The sequence below is a fragment of the Trichechus manatus genome, unplaced genomic scaffold (genome assembly GCF_000243295.1).
Source record: "Trichechus manatus latirostris isolate Lorelei unplaced genomic scaffold, TriManLat1.0 scaffold00006, whole genome shotgun sequence".
Classification (NCBI taxonomy): Eukaryota; Metazoa; Chordata; class Mammalia; order Sirenia; family Trichechidae; genus Trichechus; species Trichechus manatus.
This window is the reverse complement of record NW_004443942.1, coordinates 5,521,010-5,536,658: the sequence shown is the minus strand read 5'-3', so window position 1 is coordinate 5,536,658 and position 15,649 is coordinate 5,521,010. Positions and strand designations below refer to the sequence as shown.

Here is a 15,649-nt window from a genome sequence, read left to right as displayed (position 1 = left end):
ACAGTAAGAAGTTTCATTTCAGTATTTGGTTTATCCATTTTCTCCTCCAATTTATGCAAATACAACCATTTCCCCAACAGGTCATATCTTGACTCATGGCAAGAATCCAAACATGGGCTGGATTCCGTGGTGCAAGTTGTGGCAGAGCTATGAACACCACACCTCAAAGGGAGCATAAAAACACAAACACAAGCTCAATGTACACACAAACTTGCAAGCACAGCTTGGCTCCCATGAAGGAAATGAGAACTGGTCACAGCATGCATTGTTTGGCTCAAAGCTAAAGAAAAGGTTATTTGACATGCAAATACCTATATCTTATGTGTCTCTCTCTTTTACTATCCAAACTGTCTGTGAATGGTCTATTTTACTGATGTCCCTGATTCTTTATTCTTCATGTATGTCCTGACCCCATGCAACCTGGCTTCTTCCGCCTTCCTCTGTGATGATACTGCGTTCTTCAAGGCCATCAGTAACCACCTTGTCACAAATTCAGCAGCCTTTCCTCAGGTCCTTCTGCCTGGTCTCTGCTGCACCATCCTCTTCTCTTCCTGGGACTCTCCTCCATGGCCTCTCGTTCTCTTCCACCTTGGCCCTCCCATCCCAGAGTATAAGCATTCCTCAAGGCTCAGCCCTCTGCATACCATGGGGAGAACTTATTTAATCCTACGGTTTCCACTCTATATCTCCAGACCTAAGTTTCTCAGTCCAGGCTAGAGCCCTGCATTTCCAATAGTCTACTGGACATTTCCTTGTGAATGAACCACTATCACCTTGAATTCAATGCCATCTAAAAACAGATGTCTCAATCACCCCTCTTCACTCCCAATATCCACATTTCTGCCGATGACATCATTGTGAACCACCAAGTTTAAACTTTCATCTTCTTTGACTCCTGTCTTTAACGTCTAAGACCTCAAATCCTATTGGGTGTCCCTGTAAACATCACTTCTATTGGTTCTTTGCTTCCACTTTAACCCCTATTAGCCACATGACCTCATACCTGAATTGGTGCTGTTGCCTTCTAACAGGGCCCCATGTGCCTTGTCCAGCTATCAGATGCATGTTCCTAAAACATCACTTCTGCCATTTCACTTCCACGCCCAAAATAACTTCAGCGACTTCCTACTGCCTGCAGGACAAAAATCCAAGTGCCTCAACCCAGCACAGGTCTAGAAAAGGAGTCAGCAAACTATAGTCCACAAGTCAAATCCAGCCTACCACCTGTTTCTACAAATAAAGTTTTATTGGAATACAACCATGCCCATTTACTTACATACTACCTATGGCTGCTTTCATGCTACAACAGCAGGTTTGAGTAGCTGTGACAGAGACCCCAGGGCTCACAAAGCTGAAAGCATTTATCATCTCGCCCTTTACGGAAAAAGTTTGCTGACCCTGGTCTAGGAGAACAGATGCCAACAGACCATGCCAAAGTTCTTGCCAGTAACACCTTTGGCTGAAGCTTTTGCTCCCATAGGTCTGAACTGACTTCCTTTATACCTTACACCTTCTCAAACCCCTGAAAGGCTTTATGTTATTCCTACCTGGACTTTTCTCAATCACAGCCAGAGCTCCACCCCTCCATGAAGCCAGCCCCATCCAAACCCACACCCCCTAGATTCTCCACCTCCAGCCTCCCTTTCTGCATCTACCACAAAAAACCTCTAGTGAGATTTCACTTCTCCTATGTGTCTATTCAGCCTATACTATAAACTTTTTTATGGTCCAGGCTAAGTAACCTCCACAGAGAACACGCCAAAGATAACTACCTTGCCTTTCATTTCAAATACCAAATTGATAGTATAATTTGGTGAGAAGGCATCAAACAAACTTACCAACAAAGGCCTAGGATTCCACATCTGAAAAGTTAAGCTTGGGTCCAAAAGCATACACTCTAGTCAGCACCACCTAAAAGTCAATGAAATAAGAGTTTAGCTTTAACAGAGAATATTTTCACATTTTCTTTAAATTCACAACCCCTGATAAATTTTGATTTGTTGTCCTCCTGGAACGCTCATCTCTGTTTCGTTGTCTAGAAAACCCCTGCTCATCTTTCAAACCCACAGGACAGTCCTTCTCTGGAAGCCTCTCCAATGTCCCAGGCAAGCCAGGCATTTCCTCCTCTCTACTCCCACTGGTGAGGCATTTATGGTAACACACAGTACACTGTAGCATGATTGCTTGTTTAGGAATGAAGGGTCTGTAGACTATAGGCTCTTCAAGAGACGAGACTTGTTAAATTCACCCGGTCCCTTACCCATTGCCCAGACACTGCTGGCATTTAGTTAGTCCTCAACAAATATTTGTAAAATGGATGGAAAAATAACCTACTTGATTCACTAACTCATGCCTCAGTACCTGCTAGGCCACGATTTTCACCACAGAAATGCATGCATCAATACCATTGCTTGTAATAGGCAATGGCTTAACAGGAAAGATTAATGAGATTAATCTTCTAAATGCACAGCTTTAGAATGACACTCCCCTCAGCAGAAACCTTCAGAGGCTCCCAGAACCTAAGAAGACAAGCCCAACTCTGCAGCCAAGGTGTCAGGCCTGCACCAACCGGCCCAGCCTGGCTCTGCAGGCTCAGCTCCCACGTTTCCCCAGAAGTCCTAATTGTCCAGGCAAACAGGACTGATAGCCAGTCCACAAACATACACTCCTTCCCTCTGGCTGGATGTCTTCCTCCCTTTTCCTCCATATTACTGAATGCCATCCATCTACTGAAATGCCATCTATTTCAAACATCATATCTCATACTAAGTTCATGGTAGGGCCCGAATAAGTATAAGTGGAATGAATGACTAAATGAATGAATGAATACATGAATGAATATTATTATCTCATCCTCCTCACAAAAGCTGGAAGTACTGCCCCCTACTGCCGGACTTGCATGGTACTTTCTTCACATCTTTCCCGGATTTATTTCAATCACTTTTAAATGATCCTTTTTTGTACAATTATACTCTTTCAGGGCAGAAACTATGACATAGTTGAAAGGTTAAGCTTGAGTACAATAGCATGCATTTGGCCTACCTTCCATGTTCCTAGACCTAATTAATGGTCAAGTCGTAGGCCTCAGCTTATAGCTTTTGACATCGGTTAATCCTTTCCTCTTGCTTGACATACTGCCTTCACTGAGCTTCCAGGATAGCAGTCCTTTCTCTTGGTTTTCCACCAACCTCACAGGCTGCTCTTTCTCTTTGCTGATTTCTCTTTATTTCCCGACCTCTTAATGTCACAGTGTCCCAGGGCTCAGTCCTTGCTTTCATCTCTTCTTATATACCTCTGATGACTCCCTTGGTGATTTCACATAGTCTCAGTCTTCAAATATCACCTACATGTTAATGATGTCCAAATTTCTCTCCACGTCTGGACCAATCGTCTGAACTCCTGACTAGTATATCCAACTGCCCACTTGAAAGATAGATGTCAAGCAGATAGGAGTTCTATGTTAGATATGTTCAATGTCTCTACTTTAACATGTCCAACACAGACCCATGGTCTTCCTTCCAAACTTGCTCCTCCCAAAGTCTTATCCATTTCAGTTTACAACAACTCCATTGTCCTAGTTGCTCAGGCCAAAAAGTTTGGAGTCATTCTCATCTCCTCTGTTTCTCACTCCATATCCAATCCTCACCAAAACTTGTTTTTACCTTCAAAATATACTCAGAATCTGACCATTTCTCACCACCTCCACCATTACTATCCTAGATTATGGCATTGGCCTCCTAATTGGTGTCCCTGCTTCTACCCTTGAAATCACTCCTACCCCTAGTATATTCTCAATACAGAAGGGAGAGAGGAAAGAATCATCAGACTGGAAGATAGAGCAATAGAAATTACCCAACCTGAACAAAAGGGGAGAAAAAATAGACTGAAAAAAAAAATGAACAGAGCCTCAGGGACCCATGGGGCTATAACAACAGACCCAACATTCTTGTCATTGGAGTCCCAGAAGAAAAAGAAAAGATGAGCTGAAAAAGTGCTTGAAGAAATAATAGCTGAAAATTTCCTCAATTTGGCAAGAGACATATACCTACAGATTCAAAAAGCAGAGCAAACCTCAAGTAGGAGAAACCCAAAAAAGTCCATGCTAAAAACATCATGACTAGACTTTTGAAAAGTAAAGACAAAAAAAAATCTTGAAAACAGCCTGGGAAAAAGAAAAAACCTTACCTACAGGGAAAAACAATTTGAATGACAACAAATTTCTCATGAGGAACCATGGAGGCCAAAAGGAAACAGAATAACACACTTCTAAATAATCCATGGGTCAAAAAGGCATTCCCAAGGGTAATTTTTAAAAATACATTGAACTGAATGAAAATGAAAATACAACATATAAAAATCTATGGGACATAGCTAAAGGGCTGCTGAGAGGGAAATTTATAGCACTAAATGCATACACTAAACATGAGGAAAATTCTGAAATCAATAATCTATCTCCTACCTGAAGAAACTAGAAAAAGTAGAGCAAAATAAACCCTAAGCAAGGAGAAAGAAGGATATAATAAAGAACAGAAATCGATGAAACTGAAAACAGAAAAACAATCGAGAAAATCAATGAAACAAAGAGCTGGTTCTTTGAAAAGACTGAACTTGGCAAACCTCTAGCAAGACTGACAGACAAAAAGAGAGACAACACAAATTACCAATATCAGAAAACAAATGCATGCTATCATAACAGATGCTGAAGACATCAAAAAGACAGCAGAGGAATTCTAGGAATACCTCTATACACATAAATTTGACAACTTTGATGAAACGGACCAACTCCTCAAAACCCAAACCACCACAACTCATTTAATATGAAATAGATAATTTGAGAAGCCCTAGAATTATTAAGAAAATTGAATTCACGATTTCAAAACTGGTAAAAAAGAAATCTCCAGACCCAGATGGTTTCACTGGAGAATTATACCAAATGCTTAAAGAAGAATTAACACCAAGGGGAACACTTTACAACATTTTATGAAGCTAGTATTACCCTGATACCAAAACCTGAAAAAGATAGTACATAAAAAGGAAACTCGGACAGACCAATATCTCTCAAGAATGTAGGCACAAAAATCCTTAACAAAATATTAGCAAACAGAATTCAGCAATACATAAAAGTAATTATATACTATGACCAAGTGGGGTTTATTCCAGAGATGCAAGGCTGGTTAAGTATTCAAAAATGTATCAATGTAATCTACCATATTAACAGACTAAAGAAGAAAAAAAAAAAAAACATAACCCTAACAGTTGATGCAGAAAAAGTATTTGACGAAACTAAACACCTATTCATGATTTTAAAAAAAAAAACTCTTAGAAAAATAGGAATTGAAGGAAATTTTTTCAACTTGTTAAAAGCTTTACAAAAGCCCTACAGCTAACATTATACTTAATGGCAAAAGATTGAAGGTTTTTCCTATAAGATCAGAAATAAGGCAATGATGTCTGCTCTCATTAACTCTTCTACAACATAGTACTGGAACTCCTAGCCAGTACAGTATGGCAACAAAAGGAAATAAAATGTATACAGATTAGAAAGAAAGAAAACAATCCTTAATTGCAGATGGCATGATTGTCTACATAGAAAATCCAAAGGAATCTATTTTTAAAAAAAAAAACCTAGAACAAAGAAGTGAGTTTAGCAAGGATGCAGGACAAAAAATAAACATACAAAAATCAACTGCATTTCTAGATATCAACAAAGAACACATGAGAACCAAAGTTAAAATTACAATACCATTCATAAGCACATTTTAGAAAAAATAAATACTTAAGTGTAAATCCAATTTTTCTCACCCAATCAGCCTATGGTCTAGCCACATGGGTCTAACGCTGCCATGAGGGCAAGGACAGTATATTTGTTTTGCTCTCCAATGAAACCAAAACACCTAGCCCATCACCTAGTAGGCATACAACATTTGTTGCCAAAGCTCATGTCCTGCCCTCTCTAAAACAGATTTTCTTCCTTCTATGCTCCTTAATGAGGTCAAGGCCTATTAAAAAATCCAGTTTCTGCCCTGTCAGGTCATGACTGCCAAGGAAGTACCAGGGAAACTATTTCTGCTCCCATTCCCCAAAACATTACAGTCTTACACTAGAGCCAGGGCTTTGCCAGTGCTGCAGACAACAGGGGTTGCTGGAAGGGCCCCTGTAGGAATCTCCCAGCCACCCAGAAGGCACACTGGGCCCCACCTACATCAGTCCAAGGGGGTCTCAAGGCTTGACCCAAAGACCTTGGATGACGTGATACCACTGCCAATGCTGTCTCTTCTGTACTCTGGGATGGGAAGGTCTTTCTTTCGGGGCGGTGCACATGGGTGAACTCGAACCTCCAACCTTTAGGTTAGTAGCTGAACATATCAACTGTTTGCATCACTCAGGGACTCCATCTACCTTATAGGGACTGATAATAATGAAGAACAAGAACATAATCCCTTAGCCCAGTGCCAGCTCAGGCTCCATGTTAATTGCTATTGTTATTACTATTAACTCAAGGCCAGGACAAGACTGGGTATCATTGCTGGGGCAATTTCAAAGAGGAAGGAGCTAAATGGCTATTTAACAGCTTAATTATTATAGTAACTATGAGGTAGGTACTTTCTTATCCCTACTGTGTGGAGAACACTGAAATGCAGAGAGGCTAAGTAACTTGCCCAAGGTCATCTCTCTCAAGTAGTGAGGCTGGGATCAGAACCCAGACATCTGAGTCTACAGCCATGCTTTTAACTACTATGCTGTATAGCCTCGGGAATGGCTATTTACTTACGTAAACTCTCCTGGAAGAACTTGTGGCAAACACCTAAGTAGTCAGATTCAAGAGCTGCCTTAAAGCCCTCAGACCTCAGTCAAATGCAAACAGAGAAGCAGACAACCGGTGGCAGGGGCGCGGAAGAGTGTGTGCCGAGTCTGCTGAGCAGTGCAGCTGTGGAGAGAGCACCCCTCAAATGATGAGATCACTTTGTGCCTTTTAAGAAACAATTTTCACAGCAAAGCTCAGGAAAAGAGAGAGGCCTCTTGCATCATGGGGACAAGGCAATAAGGCTATAAAAATGGAACTCAAATAAACCACACACAGAGCTCACATGGGCCCAATTTTCCAGGAAAAACAGCGACTGCCGCAGCATTCAGATGAGGAAGTCACATTTATGCCTCAGCGTAGCAAATAGTTTTCAAATCATTAGGCTACAGAAACACCCCGGGTCTGCCAAATCAGCAGTGCCAGCTTCACCTGCCCCTCTTTGTCAGGCTTGCCTCTTTCTATTGATCAGAGGACACAGACGAGCACACCCAATGCCTGCACCTGTTTTACCAGCTTCAAAATACCGAACCTCCCACAGTGATCAGCATCATGCCGTCAGGAGATCCTCCAGTCTGCTGCCCTGCAACCCCCTCTCCAGAGACCCTCTCGGCTTTCTCCTTGGCCCAGACCTACCCTCAGCTCCTGGAATTCTCTGCAGCGCTGGACCTTGCTGACCACTCCTCCTTGAAACTCTATTCCTGTGGCCCCTCAGGGTTCTCACCACTCTCCCCACCCCTACCTCTCCAATCCCCCTCATCTTCTTCTTGGGCTCCTCTTCCAACTCTGCACCCCTAAACGTTAGTACTCCAAGCCTCCACAATATGGTGTCTGCCCACCTTTCCGGTTCTAGTGCCTATTCTTCCCCTACATCAGAGGAGACAGGACAGCTTCATGGTTAGTTAGAAGCACAGGTTCTGGACCAGACCAACTGGGTCTGAAACTTGGCTCTACAGTGGTGTGATCTCAGGCAAGCAAGTTAAGTAACTGTTTTATGTCTTAGCTCCCTCATTTGTAAAATGGAGATAATGACAGTGCCCACCTCATCTGGGTTACTGCGTTAATACACATAAACCTCTTAGAACCATGCCTGGTACCTGACACCGCTCTATAAAGTGCTAGCTATGACTATTATTACATGTGCACAATGCTTCAGCCAAACCCAATGACTTGTTAGACCCCAAACCTACCCCATGTCCTTCCATCCTTCCAACTCTAACACCTCTGCTCGGGTCTTTCATCTGTGCTGGGAATGCCCAGCCTCTATCTCAGTCTGTCCTTCAAGGAGTTGACAAAAGCAACCATCTCCATAAAACCTTTCTTGATCCCCTCAATACCCAGTGAGATGGCATTTCTCTCTCCTCTAACAGTGGGGGCTGACTTCTCCCAGGACTCTCTTCTTAATCTCCTTTGAATAATCACCAGCTTTACACTTGCTTTATCCTTCCCACTTCCAGGTCACGAGCTCCTCAGAAACAAGGTAGCCTTTGGATTTTTTCTCCCAAAACTTTATTCCCTGCAACTTTACAATGTAAGAACTCAGGAAATGTTTGCTGGATTAAATCAAAATGCAAAAAGCCTACAGCCTGGGTCTGGAGTCCCTGGGTGATGCAAAAGGTTAACGCTCTTGGCTGCTAACTGAAAGGCTGGCAGTTGAGTCCACCCAGAGGTGCCTCAGAAGAAAGGCCTGGAGATCTACTTCTGAAAAAGCCATTGAAAACTCTTTGGAGCACAGTTCTACTCTGATACATAGGGTTGCCATGAATCTGAATCGACTTGATAGCAACTGGAGAGCCTGGGTCTACATAATAAACAACCAGAGACTGAAACAATAACAACAATAAATGGACCAGCAGGTCAGAGGAAGCCTTTCCAGGCATGTCAAATCCAACAGATATCAGGCTCAAAACCATACTGGGACCCTGATGGTTGATGTTTATTTGTTGGTTTCATTCTAGTAACTTCCTAATGGCCAACAAAAAAACAAATCCTTTTAGCAAGTTTGGAACCTGCTTCCACTGCTAACAGCACTTCCTGACGGATTCACTTCTGACTTAGGAAGACATGTTTTTTCTCAGAATCTTGTTTTAGTGCATTTCTTATAAACATCCTTAAGAAGGAATTACTTATTTTATTACAGTTTCAATCAAAGTGTCAAAGGTGTGCGCCGCTGAGTTGATTCTGACTCATAGCCACCCAGTTGGACAGAGTATAACTATCTCATACGGTTTCCTAGGCTGTAATCTTTATGGAAGCAGATCGCCAGGGTTTTTCTCTTGCAGAGCCACTGGGGTTCAAACTGTCAACCTTTAGGTTAGCAGCGAGCACTTTACCATTGTGCCACCAGGGCTCCTTTGTCAAAGATGTAGGAATACTGAATTCTTCAATTTGAGCAGACAGATTGCTCCTTAACGGGAATTTACTGGCTCACCTCCACACCAGTAACAAACAACTTATGTATTACCTATAAATATGCAGTTTTTCACTAACACCTAATTTTACATTACTTTTATTCTGCTTTTTCATTCATTGAAAATACAATAAAGATGGTTCCTAGCATTTAAAGCAAATTTTCAATATATCTTCACAACATTCTTCTTGAAAAAAAGAAATTCTAATTCTCTATTTAATCTTGGACCATCTCCATTAGCTAGATGAATGCCAACCTAATGAAATGATTCTGTAATGCGCAAAGATGGTTCAGTGCAGCATTAGCTGAAAGAGCAAACATTAGAAGCAATCTAAATGCCCCATAACAAGCTCATGGCTTACTGAAGATGTTCCCTTGATAGAATATTACGCAGAAATCTTAAGTGATCATGATGAAAACTAGCAAGCCACCTGGAAAACGGACGAAGCTATAATGCTAAGAGCAACCAAACTAAAACCCAAACCCCTTTGCAGTCGAGTCGATTCCAGCTCACAGCGACTCTATAGGACAGAGTAGAAATGCCCCATAGGATTTCCAAGGAGTGACTTATGGATTTGAACTGCCGATCGTTTGGTTAGCAGCCAAGCTCTTAACCACTGCATCACCAGGGCTCCGTTAAGAGTAAGGTGGACACAAAAGTGTAAGGGCACACTGTTCATGTCATCAGGGTTGCTCTAGCGGGGGATGGGTTAGGTCCAGGGCTGGAGAACATATCTGAGGAAAGTTAGAGGAAGGCTAAGAAGAAATCTGAGCAAACAGGGACAGAGGGAATGGCGGTAGCCATAGGAAAATGAGAACCCTGGGTACTGGCAGGAATTCCACTTAGAAGAGCAGAATGGGAGATGGGAAAGGCTCCACAAAGCCAAAGTCATTTCAGGAATTCGATCCCAAAGCAGGCAAGAGAAATGGCAAGAGGATTCTCCCTAGATTTTCAGAATGAATCCATCCCTGGATGACAGAATAAATTTCAAGCTCCTAAGACAATCATTGTGAAGCCTTGTCCCCTCTACAGTATGGCCACCAAGCTCTTACCTAAAGGCTCAGCCTCTCCCAAGTCTCTGAGACTAATCCTGACCCAAGGCAGGAGGGATTTAAGGGGCTCTAGCCTAGAACCCAGGGATTTAGCTTGTTTGCTGCTAACCTGGCAGATAAAGAAAGTGAACCCCCAAGAGACTGAGTATCTTGGTCAACGCTACACAGAGTTATGGGTGGAGCTGACACCTGAACCTGAGTTCACCTGTTTCTGGGCATACAGCTCTTCTGCAGAGTAACCTGGCGCAAGACTGACTGATAAGATGGACCAATCAATCCTGTTCAGGGTGTAGGACCCAACTAATACCAAAGAAACAACTGGCTTATGAATATGTAAGACCAACCATGGCAAGGCAGGAAAATCCCAGCAACCCCAGGTCACTAACAGTTGCCCCCAAAGAGAAGAAGCCTGCTCCTGCACCCAAGTCCATGACAAACCCCAGCCTCTAATTCCTCAGTCCCTGCACTTTGTTGGTTTAGCTGCCCCATGGGTGAGCCCATGCTAGGTCCTGAAGGCATGGTCATCATCATGCCCCATCATGTCAGGGGTCCCACAAGACAACTCCACCTCTGAATAGGAGAAAATGACTCCAGAGCTCCTCTCCACAGCCTCTCTTCCCCTTGACTCCTACCCCAATGTGGACCCCTACTGCCAATACAAGAGCCAAACTCTTGCCCTGGCATTAAAGTCCCCCCTCATATGGCTCCAAACCACTGCTTAACCATCCCACCCAAAGCATTAGCACCACCACCCCTAGACTGGGCAGAGGGAGGCTGCTCTCTTCCTCCTTCTCCTACCTCCAGATGTCATGCTCTACGGGTTCTGACAGATTGGAGAGCTCTTCATCTGCCACAGCTGCCAGCAGTAAACATTTGTTCAGTTCCTACTGCCTGCCATCCTGGTGGGGGGAGGGCACATCAGATACACTTCTGAACAAGCCAGTCTTTGCCCTGCAGGAATTCATACTTAAATGGAGAAGAGAATGAGATAGGCCCTGCTAATGCAACACGATAATGCCAAAGCAGAGAGAGAAGGCACAGAGTGAACAGCAGCAAAGAGTAAAGCTGGCAGCGATTCAATTCAACCTGAGAAGGGGCTGGGGAAGAGCTCAGAGAAAGCCATGTGTGAACAGGTCCCTGAAAGACAATTAAAAATAATAAAAATAATGGCAGCCAACATTTATTGGGCGCTTACTATGTGTGTTCAGGAGCCCTGGTGGTGCAGTGGTTAAGCACTCGGCTGCTAACCGAAAGGTCGGCGGTTTGAATCCACCAGCTGCTCTGCAGGAGAAAGATGTGGCAGTCTGCTTCCGTAAAGATTTACGGCCTCGGACACCTGACGGGGCAGTTCTACTCTGTCCTATAGGGTCGCTATAAGTAGGAATCAACTCCACAGCAATGGGTTTGGTGGGGGTACTAGGTATTAAAGGAGCCCTGGTGGCGCAGTGGTTAAGCACTCAGCTGCTAACCAAAAGGTAGGTGGTTCGAACCACCATCCACTCCATGGGAGAAAGATGTGACAGTCTGCTTCCATAAAGATTAAACTCGCTGCCGTAGAGTCAATTCCAACTCATAGTGACCCTACAGGGCAGAGCAGAACTGCCCCACAGGGTTTCCAAGAAGCAGCTGGATGATTCAAACTCTGACCTTCTGGGTAGCAACTAAGCTCTTAACCACTGCACCACCAGGGCTCCTCTGTAAAGATTACAGCCTTGGAAACCCTATGGGGCAGTTCTACTCTGTCCTATAGGGTCACTATGAGTCAGAATCGACTGAACAGCAACGGGTACTATGTGTTAAGCACTGTACCAGCACTTCACCTGCTTGCTTATTATAGGCCCATTTACTCGCGAACTATTGAGTCCCTACTATATGAGGATGGTGCAGGACTAAGTGATGTTTCATTCCACTGGGGATGGGGTCCCCATGAGTCAGGGAACGACTAGACAGTAGCTAATAACAACTACTATCTTCCAGCCACTGTTCTAGGCACTGGGGACTAGCAGTGAACAAAATAAACAATAATCCCTGCTTTCACAGAGCTTATATTCTACTGAGAAAAGAGATAATAAACCAAATAAATAAGGAACAGTTACAATTTGTTAGCTGACGATAAGTGCTAGGAGGAAAAAGAAAGCAGAAAAGGAATAGAGAACATAAGGAGGTGGGACAGTGGGCTAGCTGGATTTTAAGTAAGGTAAAGACCTGAAGGAGGCAACTGAACAAGCCATATGGGTATCTAGGTGAAGAGCATTACAGGTAGAGAGATCAGTCAGTGCAAAGAGCTTGGACAGAAAGCATACCTAGCATGTTTGAAGAACAGCATGGAATCTAGAGTGGCTAGAGTGAAGAGAGAGGGGACAGCAGGACCAGCACATACAGTTGTACAAGCGGTGCACTGCATAACCCCAAGGGTACCACTCGTTCCACCACAATGTACTGTGCAGAAGCCAGCCTGCTCAACCTTGCACTGCATCCCTGGGGTTGAAGCTGAGGTCAGACAAGTACCAGGAAGCCTTGCTCGCCAAGGTAAGGATTTGGCTTTTCCTCTGAGACAGGAAGCTACTGTTAAGAGGGTTCTGAGCAGAAGCCTGACCTGATCTGACCCTCATCTTCACAGGATGGCTGTGCAAAGTACACAGAAGAGGGGCAAGGCTGGACACAGGGAGGCTCCTGAAGAGGCTACTGCAATATCACACTCAATTAGGTACTACATTATCCTCACAAGCCCATGAGGCAGGCTCAGTGAGTACACTTTCAGAGATGAAGTGACTGAGGCTCAGGAGAGATCTGTTAAGTTGCCCAAGGTCACTCGGATCCCCAGTGGCAGAGCTGCCAGCACCGGGAAGCAGGAGAAGAGAGAATTCCAGGTGGAGAGAACAGCATCAGCAATGGGGCAGGGGGTTGGCAGGGCCTGGCACAGTAGGGGAGGGCAGATCCTGGGGGCAAATGTCAGGGGTGGTAGGGAAGGCCTGTCTGTGCCCTGACCATTGTCACACTGATGCCCACCAGCTGTGTCCGAGTCAGCAACTCTGCCCTGGACCAGGAAAACTGCCTCCTAACCCATCTCTCAGCTCTGCTCTTATCCCCTGCCTTCCTCCAATCCATTCTCCATACAGGCAGCTAGAAGAACCTCTTAAAAACATAAACCAGCTATTCTTTTCCTGCTCTCAACACTCCAGTGGCTTCCCATCATGCTAAGCACACTGATGCTAAATGAATGGATGACTCCCTCATCCCTACAGCCCACCACTCCTTCCAAAGTTCTAAACGCTGGAGAGGGGATCAAAACAACAGTGCAGGGGTCAAGAGGGCTGACACTGGAGCCAGAGAAGCTAGGTTGGAATCCCAGTGTTACCATGCATTAAATGTGTAACCATGGGCAATTATGCAGCCTCTCTGAGCCTCAGCTCCCCCACCTGCAAAATGGGGATAATAACAGTTTCTAACTCATCAGGCTGTTATGAGGATTAATGAACTGATACGTGTTAGCAATAAAAATATAATTATTATTAGGGCTGCAGAGCAGTGAACAACAGGTATGCTGACAAGATGACAAGGAAAAGCAGAGCTGCCTTTCCGCCTGGGGAAGAGGCCTGGCCTGCTGATCTGCATGTCCTACTGCTGCCCTGGTGGAGATGCATAGGAGGGGGCTTGTCACCCCACAGACTCAACTCACAGAGAGCTGCCCCCTCACCCTCCTCGTTACTTCTGTAGTCAACCCTCTTAGTAACATTTGTTCTACACCACTGGGATGAGAGCCTTTATCCTCAACATAGAAGGTGGCAGTGAACAGAAGGGGTCCCTATCTGTGTTCTTGTTTTTGTGGCTTTTTTCCTTTTGGAGACATGGGTACGTGGCCAGTTGCTTAATCAATTCTAAACTGCCTTAGTTTCTTTTATTAATGGTGGTCTGTATGGATCCCTCTCTTATACAATATTTCTCAGAGGCAAATAATCATCAGTATTAACTTTTCTAAGGAGACTTGGTGGCACAACAGTTAAGCACTTGGCTGTGAATCAAAGGTTGGAGGTTCAAACTCACCCAGAGGCTCCATGGGGAAAAGACCTGGTGATCTGCTCCCATAAAGATTACAGCCAAGAAAACCCTATTGGACAGTTCTATTCTGTCACATGGGGTCACTATCAGTTGAAATTGACTCGATGGTACCCAACAACAACAATTAATTTTTCTATCTCATTTGATTGCTGGAGACAGCTCCCAAAAGGACCTTTGTGCATTTTCCTAACTCTGGGAGCCTCAGTCCCTTATCCAGGTTTGTCCTGTCTCAGAAAGGGGAAATGTCTGCTCCTTCCTTTCCTCCTTAGCAGAGGGAGGTGACCCCATATTGAGGAGAACAGGGGTGCCTGCCAGCCAGGTGTGGCTCAGGCAGGCTGAGGGCCAGGGTACTGTACCAATTAACACATACAAAGAGACGGGGGAGCCATTAAGATCAACTAAGGGGCAACTTTTGGCTTAAAACGTTTTTAATAAAATGCTTACTCCCGAGCAAACAAGATGCACTGCGCCACATTGTGGTCAAGTAAAAGGAGCTCTGCAGATATCCCTGGCCTGTAAAAACGGTAGCAGGTGCACTCCAAACAGGAGCCTCAGCACTCTGAGGCCTGGCACCACCCTCCCAGTGAAGAAGATGCTGTAATAGCTGCTTAAGGCTGACAGAGCCGCAGCACTGGGTGGTGACGGAAAGGACTTCCTCACCAAATCCAACTGTGAATTTAAGGGGCAGATTCAATGACTGTATTCTTCTCTGGATGCTGAATACAGTGAACCCCAAAGTTATCTCAGAAACTGGGGAAAACTATGAAACCAAAGCTGAAACAAAATTCTGCAGATCTGAGGGAGTGCACATTTGGAACAAAAAGTATACATTCCCCAAAAAATCAGTACCACTCTCAGAGCTTAAAACCAGGCCTCTGGAGGGCCATGTTCATTCCAAAGCCCTCTGTAATCAGTAAAGGCAGATGTATAAACATACGTACATAAAGAGAGAGCAGTGGTGGTTTGATGGTAGGATTCTCACCTTCCATGTGGGAGATCCAGGTTAGATTCCCAGCTAAATGCACCTCATGTACAGCCATTACTCGTTTGTCAGTGGGTAACAGTCCAATAGCCCAGTGAAGGGAAAGTGAGATGCTGAACCTCATTAAAAGCTGAAAATAATAAGGGAGAAAATAAATCTCACCCTCAAAGATGCAGCATGCAAAAATATAGACTGCTATGTGCAAACTGGCTCACTGTTCTAGAAAAGACACATGTGCGTTGGGGTAGAGAGAGGCAACTGCAATGACCAAGAGAACCAGCCCCTAGCTCGTGCCCTCAGCTTTGGCTTTCTCTGACTGCAGGCCCTGGCCTGGCTCCAGCTG

At 44.3% G+C, this 15,649-nt stretch overlaps 1 protein-coding gene across 1 annotated transcript in view; it reads right to left on the bottom strand.

Annotated features, from left to right (window-relative positions):
- The window catches only part of BMAL1 (basic helix-loop-helix ARNT like 1), a 119,507-nt gene that overhangs the window by 84,221 nt on the left and 19,637 nt on the right, over window positions 1-15,649 (bottom strand). The window contains exon 2 of the mRNA XM_023737320.1: window positions 1,839-1,911. The gene's annotated coding sequence lies outside the window, so the exon portion shown is untranslated. The remainder of the gene's footprint in view (window positions 1-1,838; window positions 1,912-15,649) is intronic.